General features: G+C 39.8%; 1 long non-coding RNA gene across 1 annotated transcript in view; it reads right to left on the bottom strand.

Moving 5' to 3' along the window:
- Positions 1-22,868, bottom strand: part of LOC116463357 (uncharacterized) — a 180,327-nt gene that overhangs the window by 131,177 nt on the left and 26,282 nt on the right. The window contains exon 3 of the long non-coding RNA XR_004246667.1: positions 5,216-5,294. This is a non-coding gene — a long non-coding RNA (uncharacterized LOC116463357). The remainder of the gene's footprint in view (positions 1-5,215; positions 5,295-22,868) is intronic.

Raw genomic sequence — 22,868 nt, forward strand, 5'->3', positions numbered from 1 at the left:
TAATGTACATGTGTAGAACACATCACCTAACAGCTGTAGAATTTGCATATTTTTAAAATACATGTAAAACATTTTACACACATATCAACATCTCAATGATATATCAACATATCAAAATGTGTGGTATGCAGCTAAGTCATGCTTAGAGGGAAATTCATGGTCTTAAATGCCTATATAGGAGAGAAGAAAGCTGAAAGATCAATTGTCTATCAATCTCAAGAAATTACATTTAGAAAAACCAAAAAATCTGAAGTAAAATGAAAGGAATGTAAAGGAAGATACAGGATATATTCAAATAGAAAACAAGGCTAGGTACAGTGGCTCACACCTGTCATCCCAGCACTGTGGGAGGCTGATGCAGGAGGATTGTTTAAAGCCAGGAGTTCAAAACCAGCCTGGGCACAGCCATTATTCAAAATTGTACTGGAGCTCCTAACCAGGAGAATAAGCAAGCAATCAATCAATATAATAAAACATGAAAAGAAAAAGACTCTCATATCTAACACTACATAGAAAATCCAAAAGAATTCACAAACTAATTGAATTATTTAGAGAATTCAGCATCACTGCTACGTGCATGTCAATACACAAAAGCCATTTCATTCTAATGCCAGTAACAAGCAACTAGAAACTGAAATGTGAAGACTGGTATTTACAATATCAGTAGAAATGTATAAAAGCCAGGAATGAATCTAACAGAAGACTTGCTAGATTCCTATAAAGAAAAACAAACAACAAAAAAAAAAACACCATAGAAAATATAAAAGACCTAGGTAAATGGAAGGATATATCATGTTCATGGATTATAAGAGTTCTTATTGGAAAGGTGCCAGTTTTCCTTAAATTGATGTATAGATTATAGGCAATCCCATAAAAATCCCAGTAGGGTTTTTTTTTTTTTTGCATATAATCAATAAGTAAAAAAAAAAAATATAGAAAAAAAAAAAAAAAAAAGCAAAAGCAGTGCCAAGTATGCCTGGTAAGAATCATAGAGTTACAGTTTACACGACCAAAAGCAGGGGCTGATTGTGGAGCCACAGCCAGTGAGACACTGTGGCCTTGGTGTAGGCATAGGCCAGGTTTCTCAGCCAACCTCGGCATTACTGACACTTGGGGCTGGATGGTTTTTATATTAGGGAGTGTCCTGTGTGATGTAGGTTGCTTAGCAACATCCCTGGTCTCCACCCATGAGATGCCAGTAGCAGCCTCTGCGCATACTTGTGACAACAAAAAATGACTCCAGAAATTGCAAAATGTCCTCTGGTGGGGGAAAAATTTACCCCCAGTTGGGAACTACTGGAATAGAAAACAGAGCCAATAAAATGAAAAATGAGATACAGACCATACATAGGGTTCTTTGATTTATGACTAAAGAGATATGGCCTCACACTATAGGCAAAGATCTATTCCCAAAGCTTTGGTGCTCTACATATGAAAGGTGAAAATTAAAATGAAGTTTCTAGATGACAATATAAAACGATATCTTCATGGACTTGGGGCAAAGATTCCTTAAACAGGGCAAATAGCACAAATCATAAAAGGAAAAAGATGACACTGGATTTCATTAAAATTAAGAACTTCTGTTGAGCAAAGGACATGTTACAAGATTAAAAAGGACAACCACAATGATGGAGAAGGCATTTCTAAAGTAAATATCTGACAAGGACTACTGTCTAGGATAGGTAATTAACCCACACAATCAGAAAAAGGCAGACGACCCAATTAAACACGATCTAATTGCAGAGTTCTTGAGACACTTCTTAAAATAATATAAACACATGGCAAAAACATAAGGAAAGGGAGCCTTATTAGTCATCAGGAAAATGCAAATTAAAGTCACAATAAGATACTACTGTATCTTATTAGCCAAATGAGCACAATGGAAAAAATAGCTAAAATGAAAAATCAGACAATACCTAGTGTTGGTGAGAAGTTAGAACAACAGAAACCCTCCTATGATGTTCGAGGTGTTCCTATCCATAAAAACACTAGCAATGCCTGCTAATACTGGCCATTAGCTCCTTGCTGCCTTAGTGTAGCAGACATGCTTGGTGACCCACCCGGGCCATTTTATGAGCCAGGGCACCAATGTCCTAGCTCCTGAGAGTGTTAGCTGCTGAGGTCTCACACCTTTTCCAGAGAATGATTTTGCTGATGGGAGCCATCACACATACAGATGCTTCACAATGTTATCCCCACCCCTCTGGGATGATGCCCAGCCAATGTCTGGCTGATGAAAAGATACCAAAGCCCTCAGAGGATGAATGCTGTGTTGCTGGTCACCCCCCAGAGCTCCCTATGGCATCAGGCTGCCCTGGACTCTACCCGAATCCATATATGGTACAGCTGCTCCCATGCTGTCTCTTCCTTCCCTTGCTTCCTCCCAGCTTCCTCCTGAGAGCACCCTTTCTATAAATCACTTGCACAGTAAGACCCATCTCAGACTCTGCTTCTGGGGAATGTGATCTAAGTCATCTAGTAATTCCACTCCTAAATAGAATTCCACTCAATATAAATGTTTGCATGAATCCACCAGAAACAGGAACAAGGATGTTATAGAATTGTTATTTATTGTAGGCATCCCAAATGGTCCTCAACAGCATAATGCATAAATCACAACTTCTTCTTCGGTGGAATATTACATTGCAATGAAAATGAACACACTACAACCACACACCACATGGGTGCATCTCCCACACAAAATGATGAGTGAAGGAAGTCCAACACAAAAGAAAGCACACGGTGTACACATTGTGTATAAAGTTCAACAATCAGAATTAATTCCTAATGATAGACCTTCTGATAGGGATTAGATTTTGAGAAGGCTGTAATTGGGAGGGGGCAGGAGTGTGATTTCCGGATGCTGATAACCTTCTCTTTCTTCCTTTGAGTAGGGAAAGACTCATTAACTACACAAAGTATTATTTATGTACATTTATGTATGTTATACTGAAATAAGTATATTTTAAAAGAGATCACATTGTTATATATCCAGTAATAAATTATACAAATGTACTGCTTGCAGAAAGTCTACTGATAATTCTTTATTGATTTTCTTTCTAGTGTTTTATTATTCCTCAGGTCTCTTTCTGCTGAATAAGGTAAGCGCATTTCAACAATGTTCTCTCTACCTAAGTTGTCTGTTAGTCCAGAAGGAACTGGATCCAGATTACTCCTAAAATCCTAAACTTCCTGATTCAGTTACCACTAAGGTTTTTTCCTTCTAAATCAGTCACTCAATAATTATTGGACACTATGAACCAGGCGCTGTTCTAGGCTCTAGAAATGAAGTAGTGATTAAGACAGATGTGGTCCCCTGCCTCACGGGGCCTACAACTTCCACAAAGACCCACACCCAGGAACTAACACCCATCAGTTCACTGCGAGGCCCTTGGAGCACAGTGGAAAATGTTTATTCAAAACACTGAGATAAAATCGTCTTTCAAGATAATGATACAGCATGCGCAAGGTCATCAGTAGTGAGCACCAGAGATGGAGACCAGCACAACCACCCCTGAACTCACCAAAACCTCCAGAATGTCTGTGCCCCAAAAGGAAGGCACAAGGAAGTCCAAAATGTCTGAGATTGAATTTCCCACCTGCCAGGATATTGCTTGAGAGTCATATTTAATTCAGTCTTTTACGAAATAAAGAAATATGACATTTCTCATCTTCCTCTGTGTGCGGATACAAATCCTTTCTCACCCCAAGGCAACAACAGCAGTAACAAAACGAAAATGGCTGAGCAGAAAGCCACAGCCCAGAGCGGCTGAACTGGGGACACAGAGTACCCAGGAACAGAGTGGAGGGTCACTGGGAGTGAATGTGGGTCCCAATGTCCACTGTATCTTATGGAAGTGCTGACATCCAACCCTTTTTGACCATAAAAACATCAGTTTCACAAGGCGTGTGCTAATGTTCCTAAGCACTAAGCGTGCTCTCCCACTGATCAGCAGAGAGTTCAGTGGGGTCCCTCTTAGCCACCAAGAGGCTTCGTCCTGGTGGAAACACCTCGATTAACTGACTAAAAAACACCTGAGGCCGGCCGCATTGGCTCACTCTTGTAATCCCAACACTTTGGGAGGACAAGGTGGGCGGATCACAAGGTCAGAAGATCAAGACCATCCTGGCCAACATGGTAAAACCCCATCTCTACTAAAAATACAAAAATTATCTAGGCTTGGTGGCGTGTGCCTGTAATCCCAGCTACTCAGGAGGCTGAGGCAGGAGAATCGCTTGAACCAGGGAGTTGGAGGTTGCAGTGAACCAAGATAGTGCCACTGCACTCCAGCCTAGGCGACAGAGTGAGCCTCTGTCTCAAAAACAACAACAACAACAACAAAAACTGCCTGATGCCACAACTACCTGTTCCTGGGCCAACAGGACTCAGGCCCAGCCTGCATTCCCTACAGATGCCTCCTGATCAAGTGAATGGTGTGACTTTTTTCAAATGATCAAATGCTGCCCAAAGATTATTAACTAAGTACAGAAAAATGTCCCATTTCATTACGGACAAGGACTTCTGAACGTGGCTCCATCCAGAACACAGCAGTCCCAGTATGCATACCATGATGGGCTGTTATGCCCAGCTTACAATAAGAAGATATTCTTACCAGGAAGTGGAGAATGCATCTAATTTCCACCTTTCTCTTAATGAGATGAAATCAGTTATATTAAACAGAAAAGTACAGTCAACCTGGGCTATTAATTAGGAAGATCTAAACAAATCTTCTGCCCTCATTCTCTTGCAGTTGGAAAGTCAAAATGCATATTCATTAAAATTAGGTTCTTCGAGTGTCCCCGCTGTGTTGATGTCATGGGGATTTATCTTCCCGATGCTTCAAGAGAATTAAACCGTGGGTTTTGCATATCTCTCTTAAGGAAGGCCTTAATACTCATGCAATTCAAATCACCATTCAGCTGTCTGTAATTTCAGTGACAACTGTCCCTGTCGCACATACATGCACCACTAATCAAAGACTGCAGCCTGAGCCTAAAGGCTGAGAAGATGTGCCAGGAAAGTGGCAGGCCTGGGGATTCTGCAGAGCAATAGACCTCAAACGGAAAGCAAGAAGATTTTGTCAGCTGAGTTTCCATGAACTCAACCCCAGCTACAGGGTTGTATAGGGAAGAAAGAGCTGTCTTAACATACAAACATCCCCCTATAAAGGACCACGAGAAAATTAGCCCCTTTCAAATGTCCCCGCCCACTCACCTGTAGCTCCCGCCCTGGTGCATCCCAGCACTGCCTTCACAAGCCCGTTCCGACCACGGGAGGCTCATGTTGTCAGCATCTAAAAGGACAAGACAAATTGGTTTCAAAGGAAGTGTAAAGATCTCACAAATGATGTATGGTGTTATGAAATAGATAACTGTGATTTTGGAAAACACAGAGTCTTGGGCAGAGGCATTCGCAAGAGGATTCTTCGGCAGAGACAAGAACCGAAAAGAGAATTTATAAGAATGGTGACAATGCAGACATTTTCGAAGAAAAAATCATTTGAAATAAGAAATGTTCTTGGCAGAGTGGTTATAGCATCTTTATAACAGGCAATTAAAACAACCCAAAGGTCCATCAGGAGAGGAATGGATAAATAAATGATAGTACATGCACAGCAAGAAATAGCTCAAAGTAATAACAATGAGCAAGCTGCAAAGAACAGTCGCCAGGATGAGCCTCACAGATGACAGACAGGCTGGGTGAAAAGCCAGACGCAAAAGAACTCACGATAACAATTCCATTTCTATGAGGCTGGGGAAGAGAGGAAACTAGCCTGAGGTAAGGAAAGTCAGCACAGCGGTGACCTGTGAGTGGGGAGGAATTAACACCTGCAAAGAATCACGTGAGAAGACTCTGGGTGGTGGCAATGTTCTAGATCTGCAGCTGAGGCTGGCCACATGGAAGTACCCGGATGTGTAAGTTGATTGGGCTGAAGACAGAAGACATGCACTGTGCTCAAGTAATGCTTTACTATAACTCATTTCCACATAAAAATTTAAAGAATATTCTTGCAAAATTGATGAAGCCCTTGAATGACTCTACAAAATGTCCTCTTCCTGATGGTTCTGTGAAAGTCAAGCAGAAAGGGAAGGATATTTTATTGTGCTGTCCTACAACCTGGTTTGGAAAATTCTACAAAAAAATTAACACTCACCAGCCACAAAAGGACCACTATATGTCATTTCACTTATATGACGTACCTAGAGTGGTCGAATACATAGGGAGGGGAAGTTGCATGGTGGCTGGCAGGGGCTGGGGGAAGGGGGAATGGGGAGTTGTTGGTTAATGGGCACAGAGCTTTAGTTTGGGATGATGAAAAAGTTTTGGAGATATATGAAGGTGAGGGTTGTACAATGGGAATGTCCTCAATGCCACTGACTATATGCTAAAAAATGGTTAAAATGGTACATTTTATGTTACATATATTTTACTACAATTAAAAAAATTGGAAGGAAGTCAACTTGGTTTATTCTTTCTCTATTTTAAAATTAGCTTATAGTTGTGATTATAATGTAAATATTAGTTATAAGATAAACATATCTTCCTAGTTTCATTTCATTATTTTAAGATGAAGTTTCAATCAAGTTTGGCTTTGGGAAGGGATTTTCTTTTTACTGTTTAATAATAAAAAGCAGGTGCCCATTTGTAAGGAACTCACTTATGAGGCCTTTCTCTGGGGGCCCCGTATCCTAGGATCACAAGGACCTTTGTGGACATGATAAGAAGTTCAAGGGTTCTGCCAAGATTGTGTTCAAATTTCTTTTTCTTAAAGTGTGTTTTAACTATTTCCAAAAAAACCTGTATAATAAAGAGCAATATGCTTAAATGTCATATATACCAAATTATAGCACAGGTTAAACTGTGTTTGTGCAGAACTTCGAATAAATTCTCACGCAGTTTTTGTGCATAATTTAATTTCCTTGAACATGTTTTACTGGTTAAGAAGGCTGTAACTCTGCATTGTGCATTTAAAAAATTCAGCGCTTTTTCCATTTTACTCAGATAAAATTATCTAAGCAAGCAAGCTGATGAAGCACACACGTGCCTCTCTCAACCACATGACAGGCAAGACTGGGAAGCACCTGTGTGGGGCATGCTCCAGCATCACATGCAGTATGCCTACATGTATGACACATTGTGTATGCATGCCGTAGGTATAATAACTATAACATTTGTCACTGAGATACCAGCTAAAGCCTATGTAGAGTGGCCATTCTGTAACAGCCCCGTTCTGAGTACATTAATTTCCATGCTCTCATTTCAAATTATTTTCATATCTCATATCAAATCCTTAAAACAATCCCACAAGGTAGATCATGTTATTCTCACATTTTAGAGGGAGAGGATAAAGTGAGGTGGAGTGAAGTCATTGGCCCAAGGCCACAGAGCTAGTGAGTGGGGAGAACTGAACAATAGAAGCATGAAGAGGCCAGAGCCTGGCCTCCTCACCACTGCACTCACTGTGCACAACGGTGAGTACACACCACACTGAGGTTGAACCTTAGTTCATATAGACATTTCAGCACTTGAAATTTTAGGGTGCTTCTTGTCTGATCTTTCTATTCAAGGAAAGAAATGTGGGCTGTTACCAGATATTGTTGGCAATGCTGTACGGACACACAGGGCCCCACAGCTTTACTAGTCTGCCATCGCTGTCTTGACATTTTTAATAATTTTTGAACAAGGGATCCACCTTTTCATTTCGCATTAGGTCCCACAAATTATACACTAGTCCTGATTGTTGGTGTTTCAATTCATGTTGGAAAATGTTTCCTACTGCTTCTCTTTCAATCACACTGATTAGTGTAACTGATGAGATAAGAAGGCAAGATGTTGAAAACATCTACAATTTTTACCTCTATACCAATGTGAAGCCTAACATTCTTAATATTCTGCAACTGAAACAAAACATAAAAGCAAATTTGACCTTGCAACTAACATAAGGTGCAAATGTCCTCTGCCCCTTCTGTGGTGGGCACATGGTGCTGTCCTGCCACAGCTGGTACCCCTTCCCCTGGCCATAATCCCAATTTTTATTTATGGTCTTCACCTCCCCATGCTCAGTCCTGGTACATGTGCAGCTCTGGCCCCAGCTCCTGGAATGGAGCCTGGGACAAGTTAATCAACTCAGCTCATTCCCAGGCACACGGTCCAGCTCAGTCCATCCAAGTGACTCTCTGGACTTGGGTTAGCCCTGCCTTTCTTGGCTGGATGTGAGGAGTATGGCCATCTGGCCACCATGAGCAAAGAGCGGGTCAGAGAATGGAACCAACTAGACTAGGTAGCCCTGGGGAGACTGAGTTGGTTGTTAAACTGTCAAAATACTTCCATACTTGTTGGCAAATAGCCACCACCCTCAGGTCCTCCAAGTTCTCCCTCTACCACCTGTCACCCCAGCCCCTCCTCTGGTCCTCCTGTATCTCCCCACAATGCAGCAACTGAAGAAGTAACGCTGGCACAGCAGGGGTCTTCCGGGAGCCACTCAAAACTTTGGCCTGTGTTCCTTCTGATCCTCAGTGCATGGTTGCTAAATAGGTTTAATATCTCCCCTGGGGCCACCTAAAGGAAATGCAGCAGGGAAGTGGAGGGAGAGACACCAGCTCCCATGGAGGGCTTGAGCCCCTGTGTCAGCCTGCCCCCAGATCCAGTCCCAGCTCTTTATATCATGGGAGCCATGAATGACACCAGGCTTGGGCAGTTTGGGTTGGAATTCCTGCTACTTGCAAGCAAAAGAGTTTTAAATAATGCAACCCCAGTTTCAATGCTGATGCTATTCTCGGGTTCAATTTCCTCATGGGGAAATGGCTGAATCAAAGTTGTAGGTCGAGAAATGTACAAGATTAGCCTAGACATCGTGTCATGTCTGACAGCAGACAAAGTCACAATCAACCTGCAGCAGCTCCCACTGGCCAGAGATAATCACAGTCCATTGAAGTACATCAAACATGTTCAAACCTATGAGTTAATAATACCATCCTCTACCTCGAAAACAAAAAAGAAAATAAAAACTGAGTGGTCACCTCTGGAGAATACCAGGAAGTGAAGTTATTTTGAAAATTAGTAAATAAAAGGGGAAAGATTAAAGTTTTTATCCTAAATTTCCTATACAAACTATACCTCAGAGTAACCAAGGACTTGAATTGGAAGAATTATTCTGACAGAGATGTTCCACCAAACAAATGAGAAATAAACGACAGAACAAGGCCATTCTAATGTTGTCACACTTACTGAATTAAGGTCTTACGCAGTGATCAACAATGGTTGATCTAATCTCTCTCTCTCTCTCTACCCACTCTCTCTGTTTCTCCCCCCATCTCTCAATCTCTCTACCTTTTTTCTTCCCTTTGTCCCTCTCCCCACTCATCTCTCTTTCTCACACACACACACACACATGCATGCACACTCAAAAAGAAGGAAAAAGCATCCAGATGTGATGTACTCTTTGCTGCCACCTATGAAATATTTTTGCCAGAGTTTCTATTCTGAATTTCCTCCAACCTTTAGCCCTATCAGTTTACAGACGCACAGAGAACAGAGGAACATTAAATAACACCCCAGAGAATCAAGCATTAAAATCGAAACTGTGAAAAACTCCACAGGACTAATAAACAAGTAAATTATAAGAGATGAGGAGAAATACAGGTAAAAAATATTGAGAAATTTATCAACAAATTGCAATGTATGGACCTTATTTAGACTCTGATTTGAACAAACTAAATGTAAAAGAAAAATGTATAAGGTACCTGGGGAAATTTGTGCACTGACTAGGTAGTGAATGAAATTGAGGAATTATTGATATTTTAAATACTATTGTAGCTATGTGTAAAAACAAGAATCTTTATCTCTTAGAGATACATGTAAATCTTAAAACCATTAGTTGGGGAGTGGGCAGGAGTACCCGTAAAACAAGATTATCAGGGAATGGTAAATGTTGAAGTTGAGTGGCAGATAGGTGAGGTTGATTATTTTAACATTTTACAAATGGTTTCTTTTAATTTTCTTATTATATTTATTAAATATACAAGATAACTTCATCAAATCTTGGAAAATATGTATTATTAAAAAACTGTGTGTGGATTTCAAAAATTTTTTAAATTTTTTTTGAAAATTTTCCATTTTTGCACCAAAATAAACTCATACTAACTTGTCATAACTTGTCTGAATAGGATCTAGTTTGAAGTATAAGAAGGATAAGACAACAGTTTGCCAAGAGCCCCTATCAGAGCAACATGAATTCTGCTAAAAATGAAACAAGAACAAACATCAAGTTTATGGTGAAGCTTGTGTGGAAGAGTGTGAAATCATTGATGCTTTACAAAAAATGTATGAGGACAATGCCCCAAAGAGATCAGCAGTTTACAAATGGATAACTCATTATACGAAGGGACAACACAATGTTGAAGATGAAGCCTGCAGCAGCATAGACCACACCCCTAATTTGCAAGGAAAACATGCATCATGTTCATGCCCTAATTGAAGAGGATTGACAATTAACAGTGCAATCAATCACCAACACCAAAGACATCTCAGTTGGTTCAGTTTGCACAATTCTGACTGAAAAAATATAGCTGAGCACATTTCCACTCAATGGGTGCCAAAATTGTTGCATCTATATCAGCTGCAGACAAGTGAAGAGCTTTCAATGAAAATTTTAAACAAGTAGAATCAAGCTCCTGAAGCACTTTTTTAAAGAATTGTAGCAGGAAGTGAAACATGGCTTCACCAGCACCATCCCGAAGACAAAGCACAACCAAAGCAACAGCTACCAAGAGTGACCCAGTCAAAATACAAGTGCACTGGGCTAGACCAAAAGTCATGACAACAGCTTTTTGGCCTGCTCAAATTTGCTTATTGACTCCTATGAGGCCAAAGAACAATGACATCTGCTTGTTATGACAGTGTTTTGAGAAAGCCAAAGTGTCAGCAGCAAAAAAAACCCAGGAAAACCTACCAGAGAGTCCTTCTCCACCATGAGAATGTTCCTGCTCATTCCTTTCATCAAACAAGGGCAATTTGGGGAACATTTTGATGGAAAATCATTAGGTATGCACCTTACAGACCTGATTTGGCTCCTTTTGACTTTTTTTTTTGGTCTCCTAATATTAAAAAAATTGTAAAGGAAACCCATTTTTCTTCAGTTAATAATGGAAAAAGGACTGAAGTGACATGGTTCAATTCCCAGGGCCCTCAGTTCTTCGGGGATGGTCTAAATGGTTGGCGTCCTTGCTTACAAAAGTATCTTGACCTTAATGGAGCTTATGTTAAGAAAGTTTATATTCTTTATTTTTATCTCTTAATTCGATTTTTCCATGAACATTTTGAAGTCCCCTTGTACATTAACTATATGTTGAAATTTTAAATTTATATACAATAATTTATTCTAATGCTATGCCATTTGTACTGATCTTATATATTAAAGTTCCATAAGATATTCAACTTTTGGAAAGAGGTCCTTATGTACCTCTCCCCACACTCAAAGTACAGTTTTACAGCTTCTACTTTCTGTGATTATTCTGTGATTATTCATTGTACCATTAGAACATTTATAAAAATGAGTAATATGGACCTAGATCTGAGCATCCAATCCAGTGGCCAATAGCCATATTTTGCTAATGAGCACTTGGAATGTAGTTAGTCCAAACTGAGATGTGCCACAATTAAAATATACGCTTTGCTGGATTTCAAGGATTTACTACAGAAGAGAAAGGTAAATTATCCCATTACATGTTTTATATGGACAACACGTCAAATTGATAGTATTTTGGATATACTGGGTTAATAAAGTATAATATGTATTTTTTTTTTTGAGATGGAGTTTCACTCTGTTGCCCAGGCTGGAGGATAGTGGCACCATGTGGGCTCACTGCAACTAGCATTTGGGGAGGCTGAGGCAGGTGGATCACCTGAGGTCAGGAGTTCAAGACTAGCCTGGCCAACATGATGAAACCCCATCTCTACTAAAAAATACAAAAATTAGCCAGGCATTGTGTTGGGTGCCTGTAATCCCAGCTACTTGGGAGGCTGAGGCAGGAGAAAAAGTATATTATTAAAAGTAATTTTACCTTTTTCCTTTTGTGTTTTAATAGGACTACCAGAAAAATTTAAATTACACATTTAGCTTCTATTATATATCTATTGTATAGTGCCACTCCAGATGAGCAATGAGTAAAGCAAGTATATGGAGTGACCATTTAATTCATGATCCAAAGTGGGACAATTGGACAGTGCCCAAAGGCATTCTTAATAATCACACTAGAACAACAGGCATAAGCCAGGACATATGCTCACCTCACTAATTAACCAGTAAATGTGATTGTTGAAAACATAATAGAAATAAAAGATTCCTCTTGTAACTTCAACTGCTATTGAAGGGGTGCATGCCCCATTGCAGGGATGCCTTGCTGCCTGCTGTGTCTTCATGGATTTGTTGTTAGGTTAGAGCATGGACCTTGCAGAGGTTGCAAATACCCCGAGAGTTTGGAGTTTTAGGAACAATCTGAGGGAGGAGCAAGAAATATGGAGTGAATCAGAGAAACTCCCTGGCAAAGGAGTGGGGGTGGTCAAAGGGCATTTTAACAGGATTGCCTAACTATTCTACATGAACTTCTTTTTTTTTCTCTTTATTCCAGTACGAGTTTTCCCCCTCATTCTCATCATTCTTATCTCTAGTTTTTTTGAGATGGAGTCTCACTCTGTCACCCAGGCCAGAGTGCACGGAGTGCAACCCAGATCAAGCATGATCTCAGCTCACTGCAAGCTCTTCCCCTCAGGTTCACGCCATTCTCCTGCCTCAACCTCCCTAGTAGTTGAGACTACAGGCGCCCGCCACCATGCACGGCTAATTTTTTTTTTTTTTTTTTTTTTTTTGTATTTTTGTAGAGACGGGGTTTCACTGTGTTAGCCAGGATGGTCTCGATCCCCTGATGTCGTGATCCGCCCGCCTCGGCCCCCCAAAGTGCTGGGATTACAGGTGTGAGCCACCGAGCCCGGCCCTTTTTTTTTTTTTTAAGGTTTCTGTATTCACATACATTGTACGTGAATATGGCAAATTTATGATTTGTAAAGAAAAAGATTTTTTCCATCTGGTTCAACATGGGGCAAAATAGCTCACAGGCAAGGCAGGTGTCCCCTGGGATGCAAAGAAGCCATGAGAATGCACTCCCACCTTCTGAGCCACCGCTCACCCTGCTGCCCACTGGATGAGAGGAGAAGTTTCAGTGCAGGTTTTTCCTTTCTGAGTATGGGACATGGTGGGAGCCAGCCCTGACCTTGTCTATGTGCCTCAGAGGACCAGGAGGTCCCAGCCAACATCAGGAAGATGATAGTAAAGGTTGAGTAATAATGACAAAATAATACACTGAGAATTATTCAGTAGTTTCTAACTACAATAGCTCTCCCTTCAGAAATGCATAAGATTGACATTTATTTTGCTCTAGAGAGAACATTCCTTATTAGAGCAAAGTGAAAAGGAAAGCAACAATACCCAAAAAGAGGCAGAAAATGAAAAGCCGCAAGCTTCCACCGGCCTAGAGGATGCAATTTCTCTTTGCTTATTTAAGAACAACTGGGATGCATCGAACACCCCATAAAAGGCCGGCTGTGGACTCACATATTTTATCTCCTTATTACAACATCACTGTGTGTTGCTGAAAATGGCCAATTCTGTAGCAAAGAATCATTCCCAAGGGCAGCATCTGCCTCATTGCTGTTGACAATGCTTTGGAAACAGCACTGGGTTGCTTTCCAGATTCCTCAGACCTCTGCCCAAGAGCTGACCTGAGCTGATTCTCACAGAATCCATAGAAAGAATGTGTTGGCATAAGCTAGTCCAAACTCAGGCTGCTGGACTCAAAATTCATGTCCCTGAAGAGGAGTTAAGTAGGTGTCATCTTCTCCTGCCCACTCCCCTGGTAATCCACTGTTTAAAACTAACTAGGCATCAACCTCAGAAACATTTACTGGACAAGAGCTCCATGTCAGGCCATGCAGTACAGTTACAGGCAGGTTTCATTGCATCTTTACAGCACTAACAGGTATGCATTTTTTATTATCCTCACTTCGCACATGAGAAATGGAGACACACAGAGGTTACACAACTAATGTGGCTAAAATGGAAGAACAGGTCAGAAAAAAAACCATGTCTTCTGACTCCAAACGGCATGGTGGTAACGCACACAGGGCCACTCCCCAACACATGGGCCATATGTTAATTACCTATAAATCCATGTGAAATATTCATTCATTCATTCATTCATTCACTTAAACTTGATTCGATGCTTCCAGCTGCCCTGGATACAAAAATAAATAAAATCTGGTCCCTGACTTAATTCAAGAAATTCACCGTCTGGCTGAGAATAATTTTGGAATGCAAAGGTCCAAACCTCCATATATTTGTTTTCTGATTTTGAAAAAGTTTTCGGACTGGGTGTACCCATATTAGGTTTTTGCATTTTGTTTGTTTTCTCTGAGCTTGGAGGCAGAAAGACCTGCAATCAAAGACTGTATTTTTTTCATTGTTTTATTTCCTATTATATTTTGGATTCGGAATCCACTTTTCTGCAAAGTCTTTCATTTGCATCTGTATACTATAAATATGCAAATCCCAAACAAATAGGAAAGTAAAAATTCAGCCAAACCAGCCACTTGACATCAGGGTAGTTTACTGACTTCTAACTCTACTATTAGCCAGTTTGTACAAAGCAGACATTACAAAGTGGCAGTTTAGCCTAAAATGAGTTTTATTTTGCCTGTTCAGTGTTTTACTTCCAAGTGAATCAGTGTTTTAAAAATATAAAACATTACATAAAAATCCAGATTTCTGGTATTTGTTGAAAAATTGGAAATTCTCATAACAAAACACTGGGCCCACATGCCTACATAGCAACAAGGGCTGGAGCAGAACAGTGGCTATCCCTGTTAGTGACATGCTCATTCCAGTTCCCCACAGTCCCCACCACTCCCTACTGAATCCCCATCCTTGAGACTGTGTGTACCAGTTGTCATCCGGCACCTCTCTTAGACAGTTGCTTTCCTATGGTATGTGGCTATTTCTGTATCTGTATATTTATCCAAATATGTACAATAAAACTCAAACTAAAAGAGCTCGATGATTATTTTTCTATGCAGCCTGCCTTGCTCATTTGCATGACTACTTGATCCCTGTAGATATGGCTTTGACCCACAGTGTCAATAAATTGCATTCCGAATCAGACCAACAGAAGGACATGCAACTCAAGTTGTTTCGATGGAGTATGTGGCTGAAAACCTCTGTATCCTACAGGTGTCGATTATCTATAGCTGAATAACAAACCTCCCCACAACTCAGTGACTTAAAACAAGCATTTATTTGGCTTTTAATTATGTGTGTCTGAAACCTGGGCTGGGCTCAAGTAGGTAGCTCTTCTGCTGGTCTCACTAGACTCACCCATCTGTGGTCAGCTGGTGGTCATTGAACTAACGTGCCTGCCTACAGGCTGGCTGGCTGCAGGCCAAGGCCATGAAGGTACCTAGGTGTCCTGTCTTTTATCACCCAGCAGGCCTGCCCAGACTTGTTCTTGGGATGGTGGTTGTAAAGTTCTTGTATGAGTTTGCTAGAACTGCCATAACAGAATACCGCCGACTACGGGGGCCTTAAACACTATAACTTTACTTTCTCACAGTTCTGAAGGCTGGAAATTTAAGATCAAGGTGCCAGCAGGACTGGTTTCCAGTGAGGCCTCTCCAGTGAGGCTTGTGGACGGGTGCCTTCTTGCTCTGTCCTCACGTGACATTTCCTCTGTGAGCCTGTGGAGAGGAAGTAGTCTCTGGTATCGCTCCCTCCTCTTATAAGAACACAGTCCTATCAGAGTAGGGCCCCACCCTTCTGGCCTCATTTAACTTTAATTACTTACTTAAAGGCTTTACATTCAAATACAGTCACATTGGGGGTTAGGGCTTCAACCTATGAATTTTAGTGGGGATGCAATCAGTCCATAACAGTTCCCAAGAGCAAACAGAAGACAAGCCCTTTGTGTAACATTTGATTTTTTCTCATTGACCTAAACAAGTCCTCTGGCCAGGTCCTCAGTCAGTGTGAGAGGGGACCACACTGACACAAATGCCAGGACACAGAGAGGCATGAACAAATGAGGGGCTGTGACAGCAGCAATCCACCATGTCCAGACCAATTTTCTTCAACCGCTGCATACTCTAGGTCAGCGTATTTTAGATCCATGCTGTGGGGGTTACTGTGGTTCACTACCCAACAGCTGATTCTCATCAGCAGGTTATTCTAAGAGGATTATGGGCTTCCTTTCCCCTGCAATGACTGATGGGGGAGTGGGCATGGACCCAGTGCAGATAAAATGGAAATGTCTGTTGCATGTCCTTATGGAAAAGGTTTCCAGGCTCCAATAAAGAACAGGAGAAGAGAAGGTCCTGCTCCTGGACATTGTTGAGTCAGATAATGCCTGGATCAGCTGTGGCCACCTTGCCATCTCTGGAGGATGACGCCAATCCCTCAAAGGCAATGGGAGCCCAGAAAAATGCAGATAAAGGCTCCAGAGCCTGACATCCACGCCTAGACCCCATTCTGACTCCAAATTTCTTGTTACATAGCACCATGGATATCCTTGTTGCTTGGATTGGTCTGAGTCACTGTATTCAGTCGCTTATAGCCTAATGCAGACCAACAATGCAGACACTGATTAGATTGGCCCATCCATGTGGAGCCAGGGAGGTCACACACATTTCATGGGGAGCCCTGGATTCTATGTTTATGTTGGCGGGGTGGCCTGGGGCGGCTGCTGCCTCAGCTTCCTCCACTGAAAAAGTAGAAAATGTCCATTCTATAACCCCGAGAGTGGATTTATGATCAGATGAGATAATGCATAGGAAAGCATTTCAAGCTGTATAAATTGTCAAACCAGTGTAAAGAAATGAGAAAACAGCATCTTTAAGGATGAAAGGATTGACAGCTAATAGCTAGAATTATGTCATATCAACAATCCATCCATCCAGTCAAGTCAGTCAGGGGACTGTCAAACCTGTTTACTGTTACAGAGACCAAAATAACCACATATTCTACAACAGACCTCCACCTATAATTAACCTTTCAATTAAATGAAGACAGCCTCAGCATTGTGTGAGTGCTAAGAGTGGTTAAAGGGTGGAGACACTGGGCGGAAGCAGGTCCACATCAGCTAGGATGATTTCAGCTGCAAGGAGCCAGCACCTAACTCATCCTGACTTAGAAAATAATTTATTGGCTCAACTATGAAGCAGAGCAGTAGGACATCTACCTGAGGATTTCAGGTGAAGAGTCATTCAGTGGTTCAGTGACATAGCCTAAAATCCAGCTTCCCTCTTCCTCTGCCCTCTGTCTTTCATGGTATTGGCCTTATATTCCCAAATGTCCAGGGAGTAATTGTTAGACATATCCTCAAGTAAGATCACGCATTTAGTCACTGCACTTGACTGTGTAAAAAGCATAAATTTCTTCAATGAAAAGAATATAAATATATCCAATTTTTATAATCTGTTTCAGGATTCCTTCATTTTTCAATGTATTGGAAGCTTCGGGAACTGACAAGAGCCCGGGATCCCTCAATCATGAAGAAGTCCTGTTTGTCCTGATATAACTGATGATTGGTCCTGAAGCTATTTGCCTGAAAACTTTCTTCCTGGAATGCAGCTTGTCTTCATCTTGCAAACACACACTTGGATACCTGCATTTGTTAAGATGGGCTGAAATGACCAAAAACAGATCCCCACTGTCACCACAGACATAAAGAAATGTTTGTACTTGAGATGGTAGCCACAGGCCCCAAGTCTACATGTCTCCCACTGAGATTTGAGAAAGTAAATAAAAGAAGAAAAGCCTTGCTTACATTAATCTACTATCACCCACTGCAGGTGGAATGCTCATTAGAATCTGGCCTTTATAAATAATTTTAAATTGGCCCAGGTCTTCTAATCCTTCTAATGAGTTATTTCCCTGCACTGGCCATAGATGTTAAGGCAATCATCAGTCTTTACACCCATGTAAATATTTTTGTACTTATTTCGTGGTGAAAGTTGACAAGGAGCTTGGTGTCACAATGAAACTGTGTGTAGAAACCAGAGAAGACTAAGTGCTAACAAGCATAAGCCACATCCCCAGGGTTTTGAACAACCATGGTCTGGTCTTTCTCAACTCAATTGAATATGTATTCGTTTACATAAGCAAGCCAAATACCAAATGGAAATTATATTAGACATGCAGAAACTTCAGCAAACCTCAGTCTCTAGTCAAGCAGAAAGAAATAGCAATCAATTAAACTCACCCGGAAATCAATGCCTGAATCTATTTTGTCTGACATCATATATCCTGGCAGCACACAATTTAAGACAAAACAAACTCACCCATTTCAGAGATTAACATCTACGCCCCTTAGCTGTAAGGATTTTTGGAACAAAAATCCTAAAATTGAATTTTACTCTATTCATTCCATCAGTAGGTCTAGAAATGAAGCTCCATTTATTGAAAAACATAAAATTCCTGATATTTCACTACAAGCCCTCTTCTCCATTTTCTTTGAGTTAATCTGATGTATAACCTGTTATAAGCAGATCATCCCTATTAGACACCAGAGGTCATGTCATTAATATATCTGCATGCCCGAGGCACAATAAATCATACAGTAAACAGTCAGTGCTCAATATATGTGGGCTAAGGTTTGATGAGACTTCAGAATACCCACCTTACTAAACACTTGACTATTTGAACTTCCTATCTAATAGTGTCATTTAGATGCTACCTTTCCTCAGGTGGCTGGCCATGTGTTTGTGACTGTATAATATTCATTCTTAGACCAAACAGAAAATTCTAGAAACAGCATTCTTGAAAGCCATTCTATCACATAACCTTTGTTAATGTAAAGCTAGAATAAATAAGTGTCTGTTGTATTTCCCATTAGGGTAGTTGACTAGAGGGGATTCATTTTATCACTTCTAAAATCTCAAAGGATTACAGGTTGCTTTTTCATAGGAATTTTAAAAAGTCAATGATCCATCAGTAAATGTATATCTGACCATTCTTGCTTTTGCATTGTTAAAGACAGATGGACAGCTCAACATTCCACATTCTCCTCAAACTGCTCCTTCTTTTACCCTCAAATACAGAACAGCAAAGCTTCTGCCAGCATTTCAAGTCAGCCTTGCTATTGTTCCTTTAGCAAGCCTGGAAATGGTCAGGCTAGACAGAGTAGTGATTAATATTCCAAAAGTTATTTAAAATTCCACAAAAGACATCTGTTGTGATTTCTGCCTGCCCAACATTCATTCCCCCTTTTCCAAGTTGTGGAGACAAAGTTTCCATCAAAGAACTACCCTCTGCCATTTGGCGTATGGGAGGTTGAACCCATATTGTGGCTTCAGAGGTGGGCCTGGGACCCAAGCTTGGCCAATGGACAGCATCCCCCTGGCCAAGTGATGTGTTTAGAGCTGCAAATGTGACCACAACTAGGCTAACAAGAGCCTTAGTACTCTTTATAGCAGGGTTGCTAAACTGGTAAGACGTAGCCTGAAACTCCTGGTGACCACCTTCATCACCAGGTGGAAAGACACGAGAACAGGAACTGATTCCTGAGGACACCATTTATGCACCTGGATCCACCATGCCTGGGATGCTGGCTTCTGGCTTTTCCATTATATGAGACAATAAATTCCCTTTTAAAAGGAAAATGAACCTATGTTTTGAGCTGGATTTCAGTAACTAGAAGACTAAAACAGAATTGTAGAGCAGTCCAGAGAAATGTCTTTTTGGAAAAATAGATGAACTAAACTTTGTAAATAAGCTAATTAGAACAGAAACACAGTCTGGGATATTTCAGTGCAATTCTTTTCAACGTACTCAATGTAATCTGATGTCTTAGAGTTATAGAAACCAAGGAGGTGTTTCTCTGTATTGTCATTCTGAAACCACCCCCACTCTAAAGTTAGCCTGGTCCTATATCATACAATTAAGTATGCATGGGGATTCGTGCCTTAATTACCCAATAGTTGTGCTGAAGCCTTGGTCTTAAGTGTCCCATTAATATTTCCCAGCAATGACAGATGAAAGTGCTGAGAACATTATACTGCAATTAGTGGCAGACCCAGGAAAATAGAATTATTCTTTGTTGCTGTCATATAATTGATTCAAATACTTCATATTATTTCCAATGTGTCTGAAGCCCTCAGCTCTCACCGCTTCTCTATAGAATAAAGGGTGATTGTTAGTTTTTTTCCCTAAATTTCACTTTCCTACAAAATAAGAAGGATCTTTGTATTTTTTTCTTTCATATTTCAAGCTTTCCGTTGTAGTGATATCTGGCTGATGTGAAATCTAGATGTTGGCATATCCCATGTGGGATATAAGTTGCTTTGGATCAACTTCATTTAATTCAATTAATTCTATTATGATTGAATGATGAATTTGGAGAAAAAGGAAAAGAGAAATATAGAACCAGCCCAGGCTACCTCATTTACCCAAGAGAATTACAAAATGAGAAACAGAATAAATGGAGTTGTGGCAAAGATCAATAAAATTATAGAAGAAAATTTCTGAGCACTGAAAATAATTAAATCTCATCTTGAGTCTTCAAAACAGAACAGTCTCAAGGACCTAAAAAATTAGTGAAAGTCAAAAGAAGCTACCTCTGTCACACATTCTGGTGAGCTTATTTTTTTCTGGAAATAATTCACATGTATCTCTAAAATATAAGATTTTTTAAATGGCCACAATACCATTATCAGCATAACATATGACAACAACGTCTTTATATAACCAACCTCCAGGGAAAGTCAACATTTCCCTGATTGCACATATGTGTGTGTATACATATAGTTGTGTGTATATATATTTTTTATATAGTGTAAAACATCTCTAAACTCTCAACACTAGGCATTAGCATTCACTTTATATAGTGTGTATATATATGTGTGTGTGTATATATAGTATATATATATACAGTGTGTGTGTATACATAGTTGTATGTATATATATTTTTTATATATGGTATGTGTATACATAGAATTGTGTATATATTTTTACATAGTGTGTATATATAAATTTTATATATAGTATATGCATATAGTGTATATTTTATATATATATAGTGTATATATATATATATTTTACATATAGTGTGTATGTGCTTATATATATGTAGCTGGCTTATTCAAGTTAGGATCCAAAGAAGGCCTCGCCTTGCAGTTGCCTAATATGACCCTTAATCTCTATCTGTAGTTTCTTCCTCCTTTTTAATGGCTTCACAATTTATTTGTCAGTGATGACATAGGGTCTGTCACATTCTAAAATTTGTTGATTACAACCCTGTGGTATCATTTAACGTATTGCTCTATCCCTGGTCTTCAGGTTCAATATTTTTCAAGAAAACCCCTAAGTGGTATCATGTACTTTCATCTAGAGATACAATACCAGGTTGTTGCTCTTTTCTGTGATGCCAACAGTCATTGGGGATTACAGCATGGTTCGATTACTGCCTTTGAGGCTGAAAAGTTATGATATTCTAATTCTATCATCCATCATTATTATTGAGCTGGAACTCTTCAATATAAAAAGAAACATTCCCAAATAAACCACTGTGTTATCCTGAGGTACAGTTGTAAAATTAAGGCAGGAAAAATGCTCAATTTTTTCTCTTTATTTGCTGGTTTTCAAAATTGCGAGTTGGTTCCCTGTCATTCTTTCAATCCATTTCGTGGTGGTGTTGATTTGCTGCTGCTTCTACGGTGGTTTTGTGCTTTACCTGTGGATTTCCACACGGTTGATGTGTCTTGCTCCATTGTTGTCTGTTGTCTGTGTTTTACACATGGATGGGAACACAGATGATGTGTTTCCATTCCACATTGTTATTCTTACTGAACCCCCGAGTGTGTGACCTCTGTCCGGTAGGAGCCTATTTAGGTCAGCTACTGGGTCCTCCGAGAAGACCCAGCAACCTTTTCTCTTGCTTCCTGGGGTTGAGTAAGATGATCTGGGATCTTCTCATATATTTCGTGCCCCAGATCAGGAGTCAGCCATTTCTCCAAGAATCCCTGCTTTGTTTTAGTGGATAGGTGCTCAGCAGTGACAGTGCAGATGCTACTGTCCATACATCCATTGCTACTAGTTAAGTTCTTTCAGGGCTTGTTCAGTTGACAAAGGTGGAAAATGTACCTTTTAAGTGAAAGTATATTGGGCATCTATGCTGATATTTTCAATTCAAATTTAAAGTTGCAGGGTTTTTATTTAAATTCTTTAAAATTTTTCTCTCTTAAGCTAAATATATTATTTCTTGTTCATGTTAACATAATTTGATTTCTCCTAGAATTTACTTAAGTAGCTTCCAAACAAAATGCCAAAGTTATTATTAACAATATAATTACTGAAAATAAAATAAAATTTCTTTGATGTTATTTACATCCTTAACATATATTCCATTAAGATATACAGCCAAGTAACTTAACTTGATGTCCCTCTGTGAGGGTTAAACCAACAACTCAATGCGTAGGTTTATTTGTCTCATTTTGCTTTTGATTTTGAAAAAGAATCACATTAAAAACAAAATCATGCCACACCACAGAAAATGACTTAACATTTTAATATATGTGTTTCTAGTCATTTGCCTACATAAATGTTATTTCAAAAAATGGAATCATAGTTTCATAAGGCTTGATATTTTCTTTATTCACCCCAGAGTATATCATAAACCTCTTCCATGTCATTAACATATTTCTAAATCATTATTTTAATACCTTCATAGTATTCTATCATCTAGATAAATTACAACTCTCTCAGCTAATTCTCTACTGTTGACCATTTAAGTTGTTTACAATTTCTCACAATTTTAAATGACATTGTGAT

The sequence above is a fragment of the Hylobates moloch genome, unplaced genomic scaffold (genome assembly GCF_009828535.3).
Source record: "Hylobates moloch isolate HMO894 unplaced genomic scaffold, HMol_V3 SCAFFOLD_34, whole genome shotgun sequence".
Taxonomy (NCBI): Eukaryota; Metazoa; Chordata; class Mammalia; order Primates; family Hylobatidae; genus Hylobates; species Hylobates moloch.